Raw genomic sequence first — 21177 nt, forward strand, 5'->3', positions numbered from 1 at the left:
GCAGAAAAGAATTGCAAAACAAGGGACAATGTATTTTTTTTTTCATTTTGCAACACTTATCCAGGCATATCAGAAAGACCATATGTTAGTTGCAAGAAAAGTTTGCTCTGAGGGGTTTTAGTTAGAATTTTGTAGTTTGGAGACCGTATATGACAAGATAGGCTTTCAGAAAAGATCTAAGGCTTTTTGGTAATGGTAATACAATCAAACTGCATTATAATGTCTAGAGACCCTACTTACAGATATCGTATGCCAAAATAACTGAAGTGCATTTTGTTGTGGTCACCCTACAGAAGTGAGATGAACCCCCCCTCCCCCAACTCAAAATTTTGTTTGGATATCAAGATTGATGATGTCACACTCACCAAGAGGGTATTGAAATACTTATTACTCACATAAGTATTTCTGAGGAAAACAGAATGAGCTCTCAAGCAGGTCCCTGAATTTCTTGATAAAACAGAGAACAAAGACTGGCTTTAGGGTTTTTATAGTTGATAGGGGATGAGGAGAGGGTGAGGGTTCCTTTGCATATGCTGGGACCTTTATGGTTTAAAATTCCCACCAGCACCAAGGATAGAGCATCGGGCTTTCTTATCAGCTTGCCCAGACGCAGAGCAGAGGGGAAAGGGAAGTGCTCAGGCATGAAAGCTGCCAGCAGTCAAACATTAAAAACGGAATCTGACCCTGTTGCAATTCACCTCTGATATTTCACTAGTAGCTAAAGTGTGCAATGTTTCAGTTAACTGAATTTGAACTTGTTTAAATAAACCATCACCATGTTCTGTAGGCCTCTTGTTTGAGGCTGGTATGGGAGGTGAATGTTTTATTGAATGTATCATTCAAGAGTCCAGTATTGTATAGCTTTGGAAGTGAAATGAATGCCTTGGTCACTATCAGTAGTGTCTGAAACTCTGAAGGGAGTATGCAATATCTTCAGGAGGCCTTGTATTGTGGTTTTAGCATGTGCAGGACATGTTTGATTTTTAATTTTTTGGGTATATTTGTGAAGCAGGAAGTCATCAGAGCTCTTTAAACCAAAAGAAGCGGTTGGGATATGCAATGTTTGTTGTTGCCATTGCTAGATGAGATAGCCAATCCACCTGCAATGAACAATAATATTTAAAAATAATAGCCAATCCACTGGCAATGACCAATAATATTTAAAAATGTGCAGATGAGGCCAATTGTTGGACAGGTTATCCAATGCTAAGATGACTTCCCTAAAGTACAGATAGTTGTGCTGACCTTTGGATCCTGTGGTGTCAGGGACATCCTGATAAAGGGATGAAGAGTAATCACCCTTCAGAAGTCCTTATCACATGTGACGATGTTGCTGATGTCCATAAAGTGTCCAAATTCCTTTTCTGTTCACTCCATTATGGCCAAGGGATATTCCTGTGGAACCATAACATCTACAAAGATTTGGGGGATGGGGATGGAAGGGGTCCTATTCTTCCGATGAGATATGCCAGAGCACTCACATTTTATTCTGTCTTCTAGGAGGAAGCCTCTGTGGTTGCACGGAACTTGTAGGGTACTATCTTTTTTAAATAAGGCTTTGCTCTGTCACCCAGGCTGAAGGTATGATCATGGCTCACTGCAGCCTCAACTTCCTGGGCTCATGCAATCCTCCCCACTTGGCATCCTGAGTAACTAGGACTACAGGCGCTCACCACTGTGCGTGGATTTTTTTTTTTTTTTTTTTTTTTTTGGTTGGAGGGTAGAGAAGATGTCTTACAATGTGGTCCAGGCTGGTCTTGAACTCCTGGGATCAAGCAATCCTCCCACCTTGGCCTTCCCAAATGCTAGGATCACAAGCTCGAGCCACCATGCCTGGAAAAGTGGGGTACTGCTTTTACATTGAAGATATAAGCACAATTAGATATGTAGAGTCGTGGGTTCAGGGCCTGTGAGAGCCTCTGTTTTCAGGAAAGCCCAGAATGCAGTCAGTAATGGCCACTGTAAGGGTATATATGGTATAGCCAAAGAGGACAATTTCTTACACAAAGAGGTCAATTTCTTATGGTAGAAGTTCATGGACAATTTGTGGCTATTTTGGGTCGTCCAAAGACCACAGAAAACTGGATGTTAATAGAGCCTCTAGAGGGAAAGAGTCTCTAATAGGCCCTAATGGAAATGCCTGTTGTCTTGCAATTTAGATGGATTTTGGAGCATTTCAGTGTAGGATGCTACAGTCAAGGTTTGCTGATTTGTCAGCGACAGTATAAAAGGCTTAAGTAAAATTTTTAACTGAGGAATATGTTGCCTCCAGACCCCAAAAAGGCCTAAAAGATGTTTGCCTTCTTTAAAAAAAAATTGTGGGTGCTGTGTGTTGACAGTGGTGGGGGTAGCCATTTGTTGACAGTGTTAGGGATAGAGTGGACCTTAGTTTACCAAATAATTTTTGGAAATTTGTGGAGTCTTGGAGGTTAAGGACTCTGGTACTATTTGTGTGGCACTGGCCTGTTCCCTTTCTGCATGCTCCTTTGTGAGTATTTGTATGTCTTGAATGAGTATGTCAAACAAATCACCTTGGAAGATGATCGTTATTATAATATCATACCTATGTTCCTGGAGAAAGGTAGATGTGATTAAGAACATGCCTGCAAACATTTTGTGTGATGGCAGGGCTGTTGCAGTACTCCATGTGTAGCGGATAAAGGTGCCTTAGGCTCTTCGGAGGTGAAGGCAAACTGGCTGAGAAACTGCTGAAATAAGAACAGAACATATCAGTTAAATCTATGACTACAAAGTATTCGCTAGTTGTTGATTGGATGAAACTGGCAATTTCAAGACTATTGGGTATTGGAATCCTAATGAATAAAACCAGGGCATTGAGTAATGCACCATTAGATGGAATTCATTCTTGCTAAGTCAAAGAATAAGTTAGGTTGAACTGCTAAAGAGAGAAGCAGTGGGACAAACCTCCCTTCTCTAAGTAGTTCTTACATAATGGGTTTCAATTCTTGAAGGCCCTTTTTAAATTTATAATGGTGTTCATTGGTTATTTTTAACTTGGAAGGAGAAGGCCCATGGAATTCCGTTTTTTCTAGCCATTTGTAAATGGCAAAGACTTAATTAATTTTAATTTTGCATTCAATGAGTGGAAGCTTCTATGTCCACTATGGTATGTTCTAGTGCAATGGGTTTATAACTGTGAGGAATTTTGAAAGGCAATAGCTCAATGGTTAAGGTGAGGCATGTTTCTTGTTGTCTAGTTTATATCCAGGAATTCTTCAGAGATTATAAAGGGGTCCCTTGTTTAAATATAGTGGGATCATAAATTTAGCTAGAGTTTGCACCTCAGTAGTTATTCTAATTTTGAAAGTTCACCAACTGGTGCACTTCAGCAGATATTAAAATTAATTCAGGACCTATGTTGTAGAGGCACAAAAGCCAATCACTCTTATTTTATTGTATTATTGCATAAAATTTCTTAGTAAATTTTGAATTTTCAATTGAGTCAGATTGTGAAACTTTATTTTAGATTTTATTTCTTCACTCTGTGTCTCAGGGTTTTTATTCTTTTCTTTCTTTTTTTTTTTTGCTAGTTTGTTTGATCATTTATGAATATACTTCAGGGAGAAACCAAATTCGCATCTTCAGAGTTAGGAACACTTCCCATGGCAATAGATGCTTTCTGGGTTTAAGGGCTGTGTACTTAAGTCAGGTTAGAACTAATTCCTTTGTTGTTCCATGAGCATGTCATGAGTGTGTTCCCTATAACCCTGAAAAATCAGGATCTTTGTCAGAGGATTAGGAAGCAGTAGCAACAAAGGAAATTTGTGCCTGGTTAGCCATCTACTTTTAAAAGTGTTGCCTCAACATGTCACATGATAGATGCTTTTCCTCTACAAGCAACCACCCAGTGAACTTATATACCCCACAGAGTATCAGTCTTTCCCCTGATCACTTATCGTATGGGTTCCTGTCAATGCCTAGTTGAAACAAACACACACACAGGGTAAGAGTTGCTACCTTGAGCCTGTCTACAGTAACAAAATATGCTGGCACAGAAACACATGAATCAATCTAACACACAGAGAAGTCTGGGCCAATACAGATGACCCAGGGCCATTTTAAAAGGGCCTTAATCCCATACTCCTGTCCCTAAGTGCTGATTCTTGAAACCTAATATTCAGGTTAGTGAAAGCTGAAAGAGGCTCAGTAGCACTCAGCTAATGAAGCACAAAACAGCACAACTCAAAGCAAAAGCTTGAGAGCATGGAGGAAATCCAGTTTAGAAGCCAAGGCCAGAGAAAAAAGATTCCCAGTGGTGATGGCCACTATCTAGACATCCTGATTGCTATGCCAAACGTTGTGGTCACCCGTAGCAGGGGAGTGGACCCTCCACCCAAAATTTGGTTCGGATGTCAAGACATACGATGTTACACAATCCATGAAGAAGGTTTGAAAAGGTTTATTACTTACACAATGGGGCTCTCTGGGGAGAGCAAGGTAGACTCTCCACAGTGCAAAAAAATGGCTTAGAAGAGGGAGGATAGGAGACTAGCTCTGAAGTTTCTATAGTAGTTAGGGGATGAGGTTCAGGAGAGAGGATCCCCACTCAGGCTGGGACTTACATGGTTTAACCTTTCCACAGCCAAAGGAGGGAGAACCCAAGATTTCTTATCAGCTTTCACATAAGCAGGGCCGAAAGGGAAATGATGGGACTCAAAAGCGTTCAGCAGTCGAACATCAAAAATGGAGTCTGATATTATATTACTTTATTACACAGTATGTATGTGGGTGTGTGTAGGTGTGACTGTGTGTGTTATATGCATGTTAGAAGGAAAAATTTGATTTTGAATATTATACCATATTTTCACCTGAGCTCAGGATGAAATAATGATCTATAAGGAATCAAGAGTGGTGTAGAAATAGCATGGATTTTAGAGTCAAACAGATTGAAATTCACATACTTTTTCTCGACAAGCAACCTAATCTGCTAAGTATTTATTCCATGCCCTTGGGAATAGATATGTAACTTTTTCAGTTTTCTTCACTGTGTAAAATAAAAACTTCATAGAACTGATGGGTATAGGGGCCAATGTGTGAATGCATGTGAACTGTGTGGCATGGTTTTTGGCATATGGTAGTTATTATTAATGCTAGTTACTTCTCCTTCAGTCACTCAGTAACTTCTATTAACTTCTGAATGGAAACCTTGGCAATAGTAATGTTTTCCTAGATAGTCAATTCCCAATTATTCGCAAGGGCTTTCTCCTTTCTTGGAAATAAAGTGATACCCCAGGAGTTTCCTGGTTCCCATTTCAGCTGGCCAGCATTCTTCATCCTAGGGTAAGATCTGAGTCAAACCAGCTAATTTAATCACATATTTAATTAAATCATTCAAAGTAGTTTCCTCTATTGTGTGCCTTTACATCATAAAAAAGCAAATTTGAATCCTTCCACTTAATGTCTATGAATCAATTATCTTTTTTAGCTATGAATTTTAAGACGCTTACTTATTATGTGAACATTTATCATGGTACTTTTTCTTTCAACAGACATGAATTGTGCACATTATGGTAGGCCATGGTGACACAGTAGGCCTGAAGACATATTAAAAAAATAAAAAGGAAAAGAATTCAAAATATGTACATGTAGCAAAGCAGAATATGTTATTGGTTGGTAGGTAGACCGTGTGCTGCAATGTCTTATTCATTTGCTCTGTGGCAGCAAAGGCAACAAACTCAGGACTATGAACTCCTCTAACTTGCTGTTTTCTTCAATTTGCAACGGACTTTTTTTTTCTTTTCTTTTCTTTTTTTTTTTCTCTGATATGAGGTCTCGCTCTGTCACCCAGGCTGGAGTGCAGTGGTGCCATCACAGCTCAATGCAGCCTCGACCTCCCAGGCTCAAGTTACCCTCCTGCTTTAGCCTTCCAAGTAGCTGGAACTACAGGAGTATGCCACTATGCCTGGCTTATTTCTTTTAAACTTTTTGTTGAGACAGGATCTTACTATGTTGTCCAGGCTGGTCTCAAACTCATGGGCTCAAGCAATGCACCCACCTCAGTCTCCCAAAGTGCTGGGATTATAGGCATGGGCCACCACACCCAGCCTTACAAAGGCCATTTTTAGCACTGCAGGTGATGTGTTGGTGCCCCAACTGTATCCCGTTTACTATATAATTACTGTGGACACAGGCTAATTCCAACTCTAATATTTGCCTCACTGTACCTGATGATGCTCTCTAAATTCAGAGACCACTCTACTCACATGCCAGACATGCTTGAAATGCCAAGATTTAATATCCACCAGGGGTACACCAAATCAGTTACTGGTGGGAATTGCTCTGTAAGTAACCACCATTCCCATCTCTTAGAGAGGATAACTCAGAAGCATGTGCTTTATATGGACTTCCAGAGTCAAGTGTCGGGGGCAAAGCAAAATTAGCTGTCTCTACTCCCTGCGCTCCAGGGGATTTTATCATAAGATAAAGGTCTCTGTTAAAATAAACACCTCCATCATCACAGTCTTACAATAAAGCACTCCTTAAACTTTTTTTCTATGTCAATAGTAGAGTTTAGTGAGCATGAGAATAATGGGAATGGAATGTGCAGAAGCTAATAATACATCAGGCCCAGAATTCAAACTGTCTTCAATCCCATAGAAGAAACTTCTTAGCAATATGACTTTGGACAAGTTACATAGCATCTCTAGAATTCAATTTCAAATCTGTAAAATGGGAATAATACAATTTCATTCATCAGGCATTATGTTCTCATGACTAAATGAGACAAACCATGTGAAGTTAATGGTGGGGCATCTGGCACACATTAATCATCTCATACAAATAGTTATAATCCTCGGGTTTATACAGTTTTAACAGTTGGAAGTTGAAAGTATTTGATACAATAGCATACATAAAATCGAGCCACCGGGCTTATTTGGCTACTGCTAAAGTGTTTTCAAAAGAGTTTTCCAAATGGGAGGTAGTCCTAATGTTTACAAGTTATAATATTTTTATCAAAATTGAAATCAGCTCACTATATCAAAATGTGACTGTGGCTTTCTAAATAGTGCCAACAAATTTTCAAAGAGTTTTAGAAGATGTATCTATCGTTTATTTTTAAGAAAATCCCTACACATTGATAAGCAAGAAATAATGCATTATCTTTATATGAATTATTTCCCTGTGCCATGGGAGATCTGAAGAGTTAATGTTTCAAAACACTACTAAGTGGCTGATAAAAGTTTAAGTTTGAGGACAAATAGTCATAGAATTTAATAGCTAAGAAATACCAAACATAGAACACATGGTTCATTACCTGGTGTTATTCCAATATGCTTTGTTATAATTGGAAATGAAGAAGGATAAGTATGTGTAAGCCTGCATCACAGGCGTCTGTGACACTTCTCTTGGCCAAGCCCCAACCCCAAAGCCACAAGTATGTCTTATTGGATAAACTTAGGGCTTCCCCACTTGCATGCACTATGACACAAGTCACAAATAATGCTTGTACCAACAGTTACATAACTTGCTTTGTAGCCATAGTAATCTTGCTTCTTCCTCTCTGGGGCCCATTCAGTCACTGCTCATTTATCTTGTTCCATGCCGCCCTTTTAAGCCACGCCACGCCATTCCTTTTAAGCCCTGGTGCCTGAGCTCCTTACCACACAACTCACTCCCTAAAAATTGGCCTGGACTCCGCAAAGTGCAACGGATTCCCTTTTACTATTGACCTCTTATGTGACTCTGCCTCTTCTAAACTGGCTTCTGAATCTTTAGACTGCAGCTCCCTTTCTCTGTGCATTTGGCATGAATGTGATATCATTCCTGAGGATGAGAGGGATGATCTTCTAATCCAGCCCTCTCACTGTACAGATAATGAAAGGACTTCACTTGAGTTACTTTTAGATTAGAATGTTTCTCATGAGATTTTTGCAAAAATATTTACAAATCACTTCAAATGGTGGGCTAATTTCTGGAAGGTTTCCACCAATGGCTAGTCCTCACTTCTGTGTTATATTGATTCCTAATAGTTTTATTCAGAGGATAAAATTTATACATTGTCCCCTGAGGTAAAAATGCCTCTTCATTAATAAGCCGATAGATCAGAAGAGAGAATGTATTATTGTCTTTGTGTAAAAATGCACAGAAAGCAAGTTTTTAAAATGTATTTAAATTCTTTATGTCATTAATTTAAATTATGTATCATTCACATGAATTATTCTGGAATGTATTTCTTCTTTCCTTGGTTCCCTGAAATTTCCACCTTTTGTGTGTATGTTACTTTATAGTATTTAAGGTATATCACATTCTTCTAATAAAAATAAATAATGCTGGATGGGAAAATGTACAATTTTATTGTATAAGTGGATAAAACATGGATCATTTCTAGCTGGCTGGGTTAGACTACAGAAAGTAAGAAAAAAGAAATTGTGAAAATACCAAGGATGTTGGTGAAAGCTGGAATGTTGATATACTTGAGAGCCCAAATTCCATAATTTTCTCTTTCCAAAAGACGAAATATTTAAAAATACTCACAGATGGTTAAAATATCCAATATACTGTCCCAAGTATGTCATTCTCTAAGTGCGCCGAAAGCATTTCTTTAGGCATTTAAGATTTAAACACTCTTTATGGTGTCCATTTCACAGTTAATTATTCTCTGTCCATGTAACACTGTTGAAAGATTCCAGAATCTATCATTGTCTTTGGAACTAGTTTTTACAAATTATGAGTACAAAGTTACTTTGAATTTTATGTATTTTATTACCTAAATAAACAAATAAAGTATGAGGTGAATAGTTGATAATTTTTTAAACATCTGTCGAGATATCTCAAACTCCATTGGAAAAATATTGTTTAATGTTCTTGCTTGAAAGAGAAGATTTGAAAAAGAAAAGAAATAGACTGTTGTGTGTGTCATTTTTACCTCAAACCAATTTCCTGGTTCTTATTTGGAAACCTTGGTTTAAAATCATACTGAGGAAAACCACAAGTGAATCCATTAACTACTTCAGTGACACACATCCATTTTAAACAATGAAGACCTTCCATCCAAATTTACTAGTGTGTCACAGCCGCACTTTAATCCTTCCTTGTTTATCTAGAATATAGCAACTTCCTCTAATACTTTAAAAGAACCTTGGTCAAAATACTCCATCAACACTCTCTTTGTCCTTCTTAATACTCTTTCTTTCGTGTTATTTAAAGATTTTTGTAAAAGTCTCTTCTCCCCTTTAAAATGTCAAGTTTTACTTGTTTAAAATATATGTGCTACTGTACCTCCATAAACCACTGGCTGGGCCTAGTGACAAGAATATGAGTTGGCTCCTCTTTAGGAAAGATGTCATCATTCCCCAGCACCACCTTCACTCTGTAGAATATGGCCTCCAGTTCTTCATTTAACAAAGCGATTCTGTTGAAAAGAACAACCATCTAACACAAACATTCATAAAATAGTTAAAATGGTTAATTACCTTTATGTTTTTCAGCCAAGCATTGCTTTATTTCAGCATTGTCAGCATAATTTTATTCACCATAATATGTAATGTAGATTGTCATGTTGTTGCTAAAATTTAATAAATTGAGCAACTATTATTTAATTAATCCAATAACAGAACTATCAACCAGAACACCCAGCAGAATTTTTGCTTCAGTGTTCTTCTATGCATCGGAACAGAGAATGGTTAAAGTGCTTTACGGTCCTGATTTATATATTTCCTGAGTGATTTGGGACACACTGGAAAAAGTACTCTGTAATAACCAGGAGATCTCAGTTCTCTGCAGCTCTGCAGCAAAGCAGCTTCGTGATTCTAGGCCTGGGTGGTCTGGGTCTGATTCATAGGTTTGCAAGTCTAAGATTAGATAGATGATAGATAGATAGATAGATAGATAGATAGATAGATAGATAGATAATAGATAGAGGTAAATAGATGAACAAACTGATAGATATAGAAGTAGAGATGGACATATAGATATAAATGTGAATGTAGACATAGAAATAAACACAGATCTATTGATATATTGATACATAAATATAGACAGAGCAGAACAGAACCCCTTTCACATAATGTTTTCTCCTGTTTGATCAAAAATTTATGAAAATTACCTGGCACCTGTAAGCATTTGCATGCTTATACTTTGTCCTAAGAAATGCAAAGTGGCTAAAAGATCTTTTTTTACAGCAAAAGGTCTCTACATGCCTGGAGTGAATCAAAGACTTTTCTAAAATACACACGTACAGCTCTTACTGAAGTGTGGCATCAACAAAGCATAGGGAACACTGAGCTTTATAATTTTGTTAAAGCCCCATTAAGAAAGGTGTCAAATTACAACTCACAAATGGAAATCTATGTGCTGATCTTTAGAAATCTTTTATACAACTTTAATGGCAATGTCTCTCAACTTATTTAAGCTTGAAGTTTATTTGCTAGTGTTACGTAAATGAAGACTGGCATATTGGTAGAAAAAGCAAATCTTCATTCCTTAAAAGATCCAAAGATTCACAGGGAAGTAAGTTGCATTAAGCACACACACATAAATATACACACCTGCACATGCACATCACACGCATATAGACACAAGTGAACACTTTCAAATTAATATATTAGATATGATTTTGTTAGATAAGCCACAGTGTTACACAAATATAATGTTTTCACTATTTCCTGTTTTTTTTCTAGATATATTGTTTGAAATATATCCACTTCACCAGAGAAGTGATAAAGATCAAATCAGGTTAAAAGTACTCTGCCTTTAATTCATAGACTAATAACTCAAATTTACATTTTCAGTGACTTGGCAACCATTGAATTTCCAAAGCAATGATTTTAGTCACAGTAATGTATACTTTTTGCAAGAAAAAGGGAAATAAGAAATGCCAAAGCCATCCAAGTACATGATAGATAATATGTTTGATTTATATGTTTGATATATATTGACTGGAATGGCAGTTTGGAATAGTAGTTTTATATTTATCTGCTACATATGCTATAGTCTTAAATGTTGATGTACATTTGACTGTTGTTGACTTGTTCTGTGTGCAAATGGTTTTGGCTCACAGAAGGCTGTTAGGTCTCTAAACTATTTCTCCCATGAACTGATGTAATTGTTTGCAAACATAATCTTAAATGCAAGAGACCAAAACCAACAGCAACAACAAAACACAGAAAGCAACATTACTGGAAAGTACTTTGGCTTAAGAAAAATAAAATATTTTTCAATACTAAAACATTTCTCTTGTGTAGAAACCTTATAGACTTCTTTTCATATTTTTCAATCATTTTTGTACTGCTTCAGCTTCTAACTATGGTATTCAAGAATCCTGCTGGTAATTATCAAGATTAAACATTTATATATTATTTTGTTTGAAATTAGTTACTCCTTAAGTCACAAATTGTTAGAACTTAGAACATACCTGGAATATCATCCCGTTTGTTTTCCATAGATGACTGATGCTAAACCTGAGAAGAAAAACAATACAACTATTTAAAGAAATATAAATATATGACATTTTTAACTTACATTAAGTAGACAGTAATCATCAAATTAATTTAGGTGTATTCTTAGAAAAAAATTCAAGTTTCTTTCAGTAAGGCAAATTAAAGATACAGATGATTATTTAGAGGGCCATTTGCTTTCAAACTTTAATACCTACTACTTGCCATTCACAGGTTTATTTACTGAACTTGAAGGAATAAACAAAGCAGAGAAAAAAAACAGCTATCTTGGAGCTCATATTTTAGTGGAGGAAGTGAGGTAAATGAATAAAGTTAGGTATATCTTGTTTACAAATACATAAGCTGTAGGCAAATATTATGTTACCTAATAGTGTGTTGGTTACCTAGATTAATAGAGACAACATCACAGAATCAAAAGCCCTTAGTATTAATCTAGAGTCTGAAACACTCAAGCCACTTTCATAAGTTATTTAGCAGTTTTAGCTTCAGTTCTGACTCAAGTTAATTGTGAATTATATATACACCCAGTCTTCCTCATACTATTTCTCTGAATCTCACATGTGATCAATGTACAATATGGCACTTTGTAAAGCTGTGTCAGGCGTTGCATAAACAGAAAGCAGTGTCATTATAGCTAGAAGTTGATGTGGGGAAGAAAGTAAACTACAACATGACAAAATCCATAGAGCATTCCTGGATCTGTTTATTTTTAGTTTTTATTTTAAGTTCAGGGGTACATGTGCAGTTTTGTTGCATAGGTAAACTTGTGTCACGGGGGTTTCTTGTACAGATTATTTCATCGCCTAGGTGTTAAGCCTAGCAGCCATTAGTTATTTTTCCTGATTCTCTCCTTCCTTTCAACCTCTCTCCTCCAAAAGACCCCTGTGTGTTTTCTTCCCCTCTGTGTGTCCATATGCTCTCATCACTTATGTCCCATTTATAAGTGAGAACATGAGGTATTTGGTTTTCTTCTTCTTCTTCTTCTTCTTTTTTTTTTTTTGAGACGGAGTCTCGCTCTGTAGCCCAGGCTGAAGTGCAGTGGCGGGATCTCGGCTCACTGCAAGCTCCGTCTCCCGGGTTCGCGCCATTCTCCTGCCTCAGCCTCCCGAGTAGCTGAGTGGCTGGGACTACAGGCGTCCACCACCACGCCCGGCTAATTTTTGTATTATTGTAGAGACGGGGTTTCACCGTGTAAGCCAGGATGGTCTCGATCTCCTGACCGCGTGATCCGCCCGCCTCGGCCTCCCAAAGTGCTGGGATTACAGGCGTGAGCCACCGCGCCCGGCCGGTATTTGGTTTTCAGTTCCTGTGTTAGTTTGCTAAGTATGATGACCTCCAGCTCCATCCATGTCATTGCAACGGACATGATCTCGTTCTTTTTTATGGTGTATAGTATTGCACAGTGTATATGTACCAGGTTTTCTTTATCTAGTTTATCGTTGATGGGCCTTTAGGTTGATTCCATTTCTTTACTATTGTGAATAATGTTGCAATTGTGAATAGCATTGTAATCTTAACAAGTGCTAGCAATTGGCCAGCAAAGTAACAATTAATATGAGCCAGTAAATGAAGATTGTAAGAACTTTGGACTTGTACATACTCAGTTTTGCCCTATCCGGGTCCACTCTGAGCATGTAGAGTACTGGAGCCTTCTCCTCAGAGAGGCTCATGTTTTAAGGGGACCAATTTGCTACATGACAAGTGGTAATGCAACAAGGATTCTAGGAACAGTTACTGGAATAAAAAGAGATCCCTCTCTCACTTACTTGTGCTAAAAACCACTGACAACTTCTCAAAATGTACAAGAGAGAGCTGTCTCTGCATTTTAAGGTTTTCCATTAATTTTTATTTTTAATTTAAATTTGCTCTTGACAGTCGCCTTAAACCCACTGCATCTGCTTTGAAAGTTGGCATTAGGTCTGGAGTTAGAATGAGAAATCCAAGCAACATTTTTTTCCTAGGTTCTGTGCCTTCGATAGTAGTGGTTCTCAAAATAGTGTGAGTTGAAGTCAACTGTTGATCTTAGAGGACATTGACATCCTGGACACTAGTACAAATATTCTGATTTGGTAAGTCTGGAATGTGTCCCAAATCTGCATACTAAATAGTACCCACCTATCCCTCCATTCTAATTCTCTTGATCATAATAATACATTTTGAAGAAAACAAATGAAGATTAATAGACAACCCTAAAAATACCTAGATTAATATTTTATTTTAGAAAATTACTTGCAAACTTTATAAATGAGATTACTTTCAGGGTTGTCTACCTAAAGAAACCAGAAAAATAGTGTAAATATATATATATTTTTGCTTTCACTAAAAATACGTCTCCTACAACAACCTAAAAAATTCTGCCAGAATTGAATAAAGCAAGCTCAGGATTCTAGAAGATTCTACCCTCCGACTTGGGGATGCCAATAAGAGGACTTGGTGTTCAAGAATTTTTGTGTGAGTGTGCCTGTACATGTGTGTGAGAGAGAGAGAGAGAGAGAGAAAGAGAGAGAGAATGTAAGTGCGTGAGTGTCTGCCCATGCACAACACACACACATTTAATGCCATGAGATAAACACTAATCTGCTTAGGTTTTTGTTGTGTGTTTTTATTTTAAAGATGCTGTTGATGCTTTGGAGAATGGACAATTCTAAGAAAGCATCTAAAAGTACATTTTCATTTGAAATAACAAATATAAGGGAAGGGAAGAAAAAGAAAAGAATGGTTTTGATTAAGGTTTTCAATTGTCTTATATATGTCAAGAACTTCCTTTTCTATTCCTATGCCTTAAAAGGCTCAGAAGTATTTGATGGGTTTTTATTTTCCTCTGAGTATTTTCTTGGATACACTGTCTTGGGTTCTGAGAGTCATAACTCAATAGGATGTGACTGGGGCAACTCCAAAGTTGAAAATAAATAGCAAACTTGGGTAAAGGTTTAGGAAATAACATATATGTGGAATAGTAATAGAACAAAAGCAACCTTCGCTTTCAGAAGACATGAATGAAAGATACTACAACTCTTTCAGCAATAACAAGGGCAATTACATAGAGCCCTTGTCCAGGTGTTCATCTCCATTGAGGGCAGGAGAGGAAATGGATGAAACTGAATTATTTATTTTGAAATAAGAAACAAATTTCTGAGACTGAAGACCAAAAAAAATTGTAATTGTTATTGTGGTGGTGGTGGTTTGTGTGTGTGTCTGTATTTTTTTTTTTTTTTTTTTTTTTGAGCCGGAGTCTTGCTCTGTCGCCCAGGCTGGAGTGCAGTGGCGCGATCTTGGCTCACTGCAAGCTCCGCCTCCCGGGTTCACGCCATTCTCCTGCCTCAGCCTCCCTAGTAGCTGGAACTACAGGCGCCCACCACCACGCCCAGCTAATTTTTTGTAGTTTTTAGTAGAGACGGGGTTTCACCATGTTAGCCAGGATGGTCTCGATTTCCTGACCTCGTGATCCGCCCACCTTGGCCTCCCAAAGTGCTGGGATTACAGGCGTGAGCCACCGCCCCCGGCCGCGTGTCTGTATTTTATGATGTAAAGGAGCCATACAATAAAATTTTCAAATTGGGCCTCTTTGGTCTCAGTTGGCTTAGGTGTGGTGCTGCATGAGAGAGAAAATAGTGTAAGTGAACTCTTAGAATACATTTTATACCTATCATTCTGTAAATTAAAAATCTGAGTGAATAGTTTCTTTTTTTTCAGATAGTTTGAAACTAACTGACAAGATGTCTTTAGGGAGTTTTCTCTGATTTAAACATAAACTCTTTCCTATAATCCTTTTCTCCTTTACCCTTCATCTCATTCATTCCCAATTATTTCCTTTCTCATGATAGTGGAAGTCAAAGAGGGTGGGGCACACAGAGAATGTTTCAGATGTAGTCCTTTCTGCCTGAGTTAAAAAGCAGCATTTGGAAAAGTTTATGTTACAATTTCCTATGATCCTAAAATAGAAACCTTATTGAGATTAGTTTTTTGAAAAAGAAAAACACATATCAATAGCATCAGAAATACAAAAAAAGTTTATTAATTTAAATGCCGCTTTACAATGTGAAATTATGAATTACTCATTTCAAAAATGCAACTGAACTCGATGATTTAAGGGAATGCCGAACTGTATTTTGTAATTGCAAAATTCTGTAGTGGCACAATACAGTGTAAAGTACAAAGAAAAGAAGGTAAAAACTCAGGTCTTAAACCGCATCTTGGATATGAGGCAGCTGTTAGAAATATCTTACTTTATGAAATACAACCTATATTGTATTCAAATAATAATAATTACATTTCCATTGATATCATACCTTATAACTTATATTTTTAAAATTTAGTTTTGTCCCAAAACACATTTCAATGGTGCCGTTTTCTCTGTCACTAAAGAGGGTGGAGAAGATTACCCATGATGGAATAAAAAAATCATTAAATAAAAATGATGCTTGGTGTCTATAGTCTTTTCTACTTACCATATTGCTTTTATATCTGAATAATGACCTTGTTTGAGGCAACCATGTGGCCAAACTTGTGATTTTCTGCTTTTTTGTTTTTGCCAGATGTTTGCCCTTCCAGCTTTTTTCCAGCAGGGTGTGGCCACATGACATAACTCTGGCTGAGATGCAAAAGAAATATGATAAGGGATTTTTACAAATTGGCATTGACGTTTGATGTTTTCTCACTCTTTGTGCTTTAAACATAGATGTGTTACATAGAGTTGAAGCAACCATGTTTTGACCATGACCAACTGGTAAAAAATGCTTGAAAATACATCCTTCAATAGAGTACACTTCTGGATGAAAAATAATATTTGTAATTATTGTGAGATTACTGAAAATGTTACTGAGATTTTTAAGACAATTAATGTCCTGTTCAACAAATATAAATTTCATTCACGCTGAAGAGAAAGATCTCTACATCGGACAAATACACAAAACTTATTTGTATTGCAAAAGTAAATAATATCCTCAAAGTGTTTTAATATACTCAAAGTGTTTTAAGATATCCTTACATTTAATATTGAAAAAAATGTAGAAATATTTTTATTTGTTCTGTCTCTCTCTCCCCCCATACATACCACATAAAACAAATGTAAATATTTCAATATAATATGTAAATATTGGCACATATTCATATTTATTCCTAATACAGATCACAATATAACTTATATTGTGGTATTTAAAATATTTTAGGTATAATATACTTAAGCAATTTTTATATTTTCAAAAGGAATTTCTTTTTTTTTTATTATGCTTTAAGTTTTAGGGTACATGTGCACAACGTGCAGGTTTGTTACATATGTATACATGTGCCATGTTGGTGTGCTGCACCCATTAACTCGTCATTTAGCATTAGGTGTATCTCCTAATACTATCCCTCCCCACTCCCTCCAACCCACAACAGGCCCCGGTGTGTGATGTTCCCCTTCCTGTGTTCATGTGTTCTCATTGTACATTTCCCATCTATGAGTGAGAACATGCCATGTTTGGTTTTTTGCCCTTGCGATAGTTTGCTGAGAATGATGGTTTCCAGCTTCATCCATGTCCCTACAAAGGACATGAACTCATCATTTTTTATGGCTGCATAGTATTCCATGGTGTATATGTGCTACATTTTCTTAATCCAGTCTATCATTGTTGGACATTTGGGCTGGTCCCGAGTCTTTGCTATTGTGAATAGTGCCGCAATAAACATACATGTGCATGTGTCTTTATAGCAGCATGATTTATAATCCTTTGGGTATATACCCAGTAATGGGATGGCTGGGTCAAATGGCATTTCTAGGTCTAGATCCCTGAGGAATCGCCACACTGACTTCCACAATGGTTGAACTAGTTTACAGTCCCACCAACAGTGTAAAAGTGTTCCTATTTCTCCACATCCTCTCCAGCACCTGTTGTTTCCTGACTTTTTAATGATTGCCATTCTAACTGGTGTGAGATGGTAACTCATTGTGGTTTTGATTTGCATTTCTCTGATGGCCAGTGATGATGGCCATTTTTTCATAAGTTTGTTGGCTGCATAAATGTCTTCTTTTGAGAAGTGTCTGTACACATCCTTCACCCACTTTTTGATGGGGTTGTTTTTTTTTCTTGTAAATTTGTTTGAGATCATTGTAGATTCTGGATATTAGCCCTTTGTCAGACGAGTAGATAGCAAAAATTTTCTCCCATTCTGTAGGTTGCCTGTTCACTCTGATGGTAGTTTTTGTGTGTGTGTGTGTGTGTTTTTTTTTTTTTGTTTTTTGTTTTTTTTTTTTTTTTTTTTTTTTTTGCTGTGCAGAAGCTCTTTAGTTTCATTAGATCCCATTTGTCAATTTTGTCCTTTGTTGCCATTGCTTTTGGTGTTTTAGACATGAAGTCCTTGCCCATGCCTATGTCCTGAATGTTATTGCCTAGGTTTTCTTCTAGAGTTTTTATGGTTTTAGGTCTAACACTTAAGTCTTTAATCCATCTTGAATTAATTTTTGTATAAGGTGTAAGAAATGGATCCAGTTTCAGCTTTCTACATATGGCTAGCCAGTTTTCCCAGCACCATTTATTAAATAGGGAATCCTTTCCCCTTTGCTTGATTTTGTCAGGTTTGTCAAAGATCAGATAGTTGTAGATATGTGGCATTATTTCTGAGGGCTCTGTTCTGTTCCATTGATCTATATCTCTGTTTTAGTACCACTACCATGCTGTTTTGGTTACTGTAGCCTTGTAGTGTAGTTTGAAGTCAGGTAGCGTGATGCCTCCTGCTTTGTTCTTTTGGCTTAGGATTGACTTGGCAATGCAGGCTCTTTTTTGGTTCCATATGAACTTTAAAGTAGTTTTTTCCAACTCTGTGAAGAAAGTCCTTGGAAGCTCGATGGGGATGGCATTGAATCTATAAACTACCTTGGGCAGTATGGCCATTTTCACAATATTGATTATTCCTACCCATGAGCATGGAATGTTCTTCCATTTGTTTGTATCCTCTTTTATTTCATTGAGCAGTGGTTTGTAGTTCTCCTTGAAGAGCTCCTTCACATCCCTTGTAAGTTGGATTCCTAGGTATTTTATTCTCTTTGAAGCAATTGTGAATGGGAGTTCACTCATGATTTGGCTCTCTGTTTGTCTGTTATTGGTGTATAAGAATGCTTGTGATTTTTGCCCATTGATTTTGTATCCTGAGACTTTGCTGAAGTTGCTTATCAGCTTAAGGAGATTTTGGGCTGAGACGATGGGGTTTTCTAGATATACAATCATGTCATCTGCAAGAAATGGATAAATTCCTCGGCACATACACCCTCCCAAGACTAAACCGGGAAGAAGTCGAATCTCTGAATAGACCAATAACAGGAGCTGAAATTGAGGCAATAATTAATAGCTTACCAACCAAAAAAAGTCCAGGACCAGATGGATTCAGAGCCGAATTCTACCAGAGGTACAAGGAGGAGATGGTACCATTCCTTCTGAAACTATTCCAATCAATAGAAAAAGAGGGAATCCTCCCTAACTCATTTTATGAGGCCAGCATCATCCTGGTACCAAAGGCTGGCAGAGTGACAACAACAAAAAAAAGAGAATTTTAGACCAATGTCCCTGATGAACATTGATGCAAAAATGCTCAATAAAATACTGGCAAACCAAATCCAGCAGCACATCAAGAAGCTTATCCCCCATGATCAAGTGGGCTTCATCCCTGGGATGCAAGGCTGGTTCATCATACACAAATCAATGAACGTAATCCAGCATATAAACAGAACCAAAGACAAAAACCACATAATTATCTCAATAGATGCAGAAAAGGCCTTTGACAAATTCAACAACCCTTCATGCTAAAAACTCTCAATAAATTAGGTATTGATGGGATGTATCTCAAAATAATAAGAGCTATCTATGACAAACCCACAGCCAATATCATACTGAATGGACAAAAACTGGAAGCATTCCCTTTGAAAACTGGCACAAGACAGGGATGCCCTCTCTCACCACTCCTGTTCAACATAGTTTTTGAAGTTCTGGCCAGGAATTTCTTAATTACATTTGTGACTTTGAAGAGCCACACATAAATATTAAGGACTTTTAAAAATTTTTATTCAACATATTCTGACATTAGTCATCCTTGTACAAGCATAATTCCAAAGGCTTTTCAAATAAATACTTTGGACTGTGGCTAATAAAATAATTAAGGAGTTTTCAATAATTAATTACTTTTGTAATTGGCTAAAAACGTTTTACGTAAATTCTATTTCTCTTTGAAATTAAGTGAAATCATAAAAAAGTATAATTTTTATTTTATGTTACTTTGTGAATCTGTCTGTGACAGAACATTTATTTTTCAAATTTTATAATGTTAAATTGAATTTCAATCATGTTTTAAGACATATAATATACTTTAATCCTACTATTGCCATATTGAAACCTCAACTATTCATGTTTTGGGCAAGTGGAACAAAAGAAATAAATTAAAGTTAATAATATTCATTGTTTTTCACAAACCTGTTTTAATTGTTTTACAAATGTTGAGTAATGTGATTACTTCAAAGAGAAACTGAAACTATAGATGTGTCTCTTTCACAGGAAATAAGACAAGTAGTTGTATACATTTTAAAAATAAGTATTGTATACATTATTGAAAAAATATACATTCTTTTTGTGAGGAACATAAAAAAATTTACTTCAAAAAGAAGCATTAAGAATACTTAAGAAAAGTATCACCCAACACAATCAATTTGGAGAAGTAGAGAAAAAGCGAATTTGTAAATTTCTGTATATAATTCTGATTTCTCCCTGTATTTACCGAAAGTCCATGAGAAAATTTATTATAAATTCCATTATATTTTAAAAGTTTATCTTAGAAATTACATTTTGTGGTCACTAACTCTGCTTGTCTTTGACACTATTGTGGTACCTTTTTATATATTCAGGTTGAAAAATTATCTTTGGGCAATTTCTCATGTGTACCTAAAAGCTATTAATAGATTCTCATTATTTCCTCTGAACTTGACCCATTACTTTAGTTAAAGCATGTATAATATTATGTGCAATGAACTTGATCATTAATGATTTTTACTTTTATTTGAAAGGTCTGAATGAAACAGATCATTCCTAACTCTTCATATACCTCTCCTTAGAAGGGGGTGAATTTAAAACAGTCTTGCTGTATCAAACCAGGTAATTGGGGTACAGATCTTTGAAAAACAATCAGAAATTTAGCCAGATGAAAATGAGTTTTCAGTTGAAATGGGTAAGAATGAGTAAGCAGTTAAAACAAGTTCCTAATCATTTTCATTATGAAAGAAACAAAAAGAAAGAACATAAACTTGATTATCAAATGAACAGAGGCAAAGCTAGGCCTTCATCATAGGGAGTTACATGGCAGTGCTTCTTAGAATTCTTTTTTTTTCCCAAATAAACCCTCACACATGGAACAAAGAAGCCAATGCCTTTCCTCTCATCTTTCCCCTTGTCCCTACTGTTTTTAATAATGTACGTCTGACATGCTAACAATCAAGCACATGTTCTTTCATTGTTGTCTGATCTCAGCTGTCTGATAACGGCTTAAGAGGAATGATGAGTGGAATCACACATCAAGGGTCTCCTTTGTTGACAGTATAACCAAGGGTGTATTTCCAATTTGCAGTTTGGTGCTGCAGCTTTAGAAGTGCCACATTTGTTTGATATCCACTTGATGCAGTGCCATTAATCCACCAAACTCAGGGGTCAACTATCCCGACAATGTGTGAATGAGGAATCAAAGATACAGACTTTGCAGAAGTTTTTGAAAAACAAAAGAAACAGTTTGTTTCCCAGGTTTC

This window comes from Gorilla gorilla, chromosome 2, assembly GCF_029281585.2.
Source record: "Gorilla gorilla gorilla isolate KB3781 chromosome 2, NHGRI_mGorGor1-v2.1_pri, whole genome shotgun sequence".
NCBI classification, from domain to species: Eukaryota; Metazoa; Chordata; class Mammalia; order Primates; family Hominidae; genus Gorilla; species Gorilla gorilla.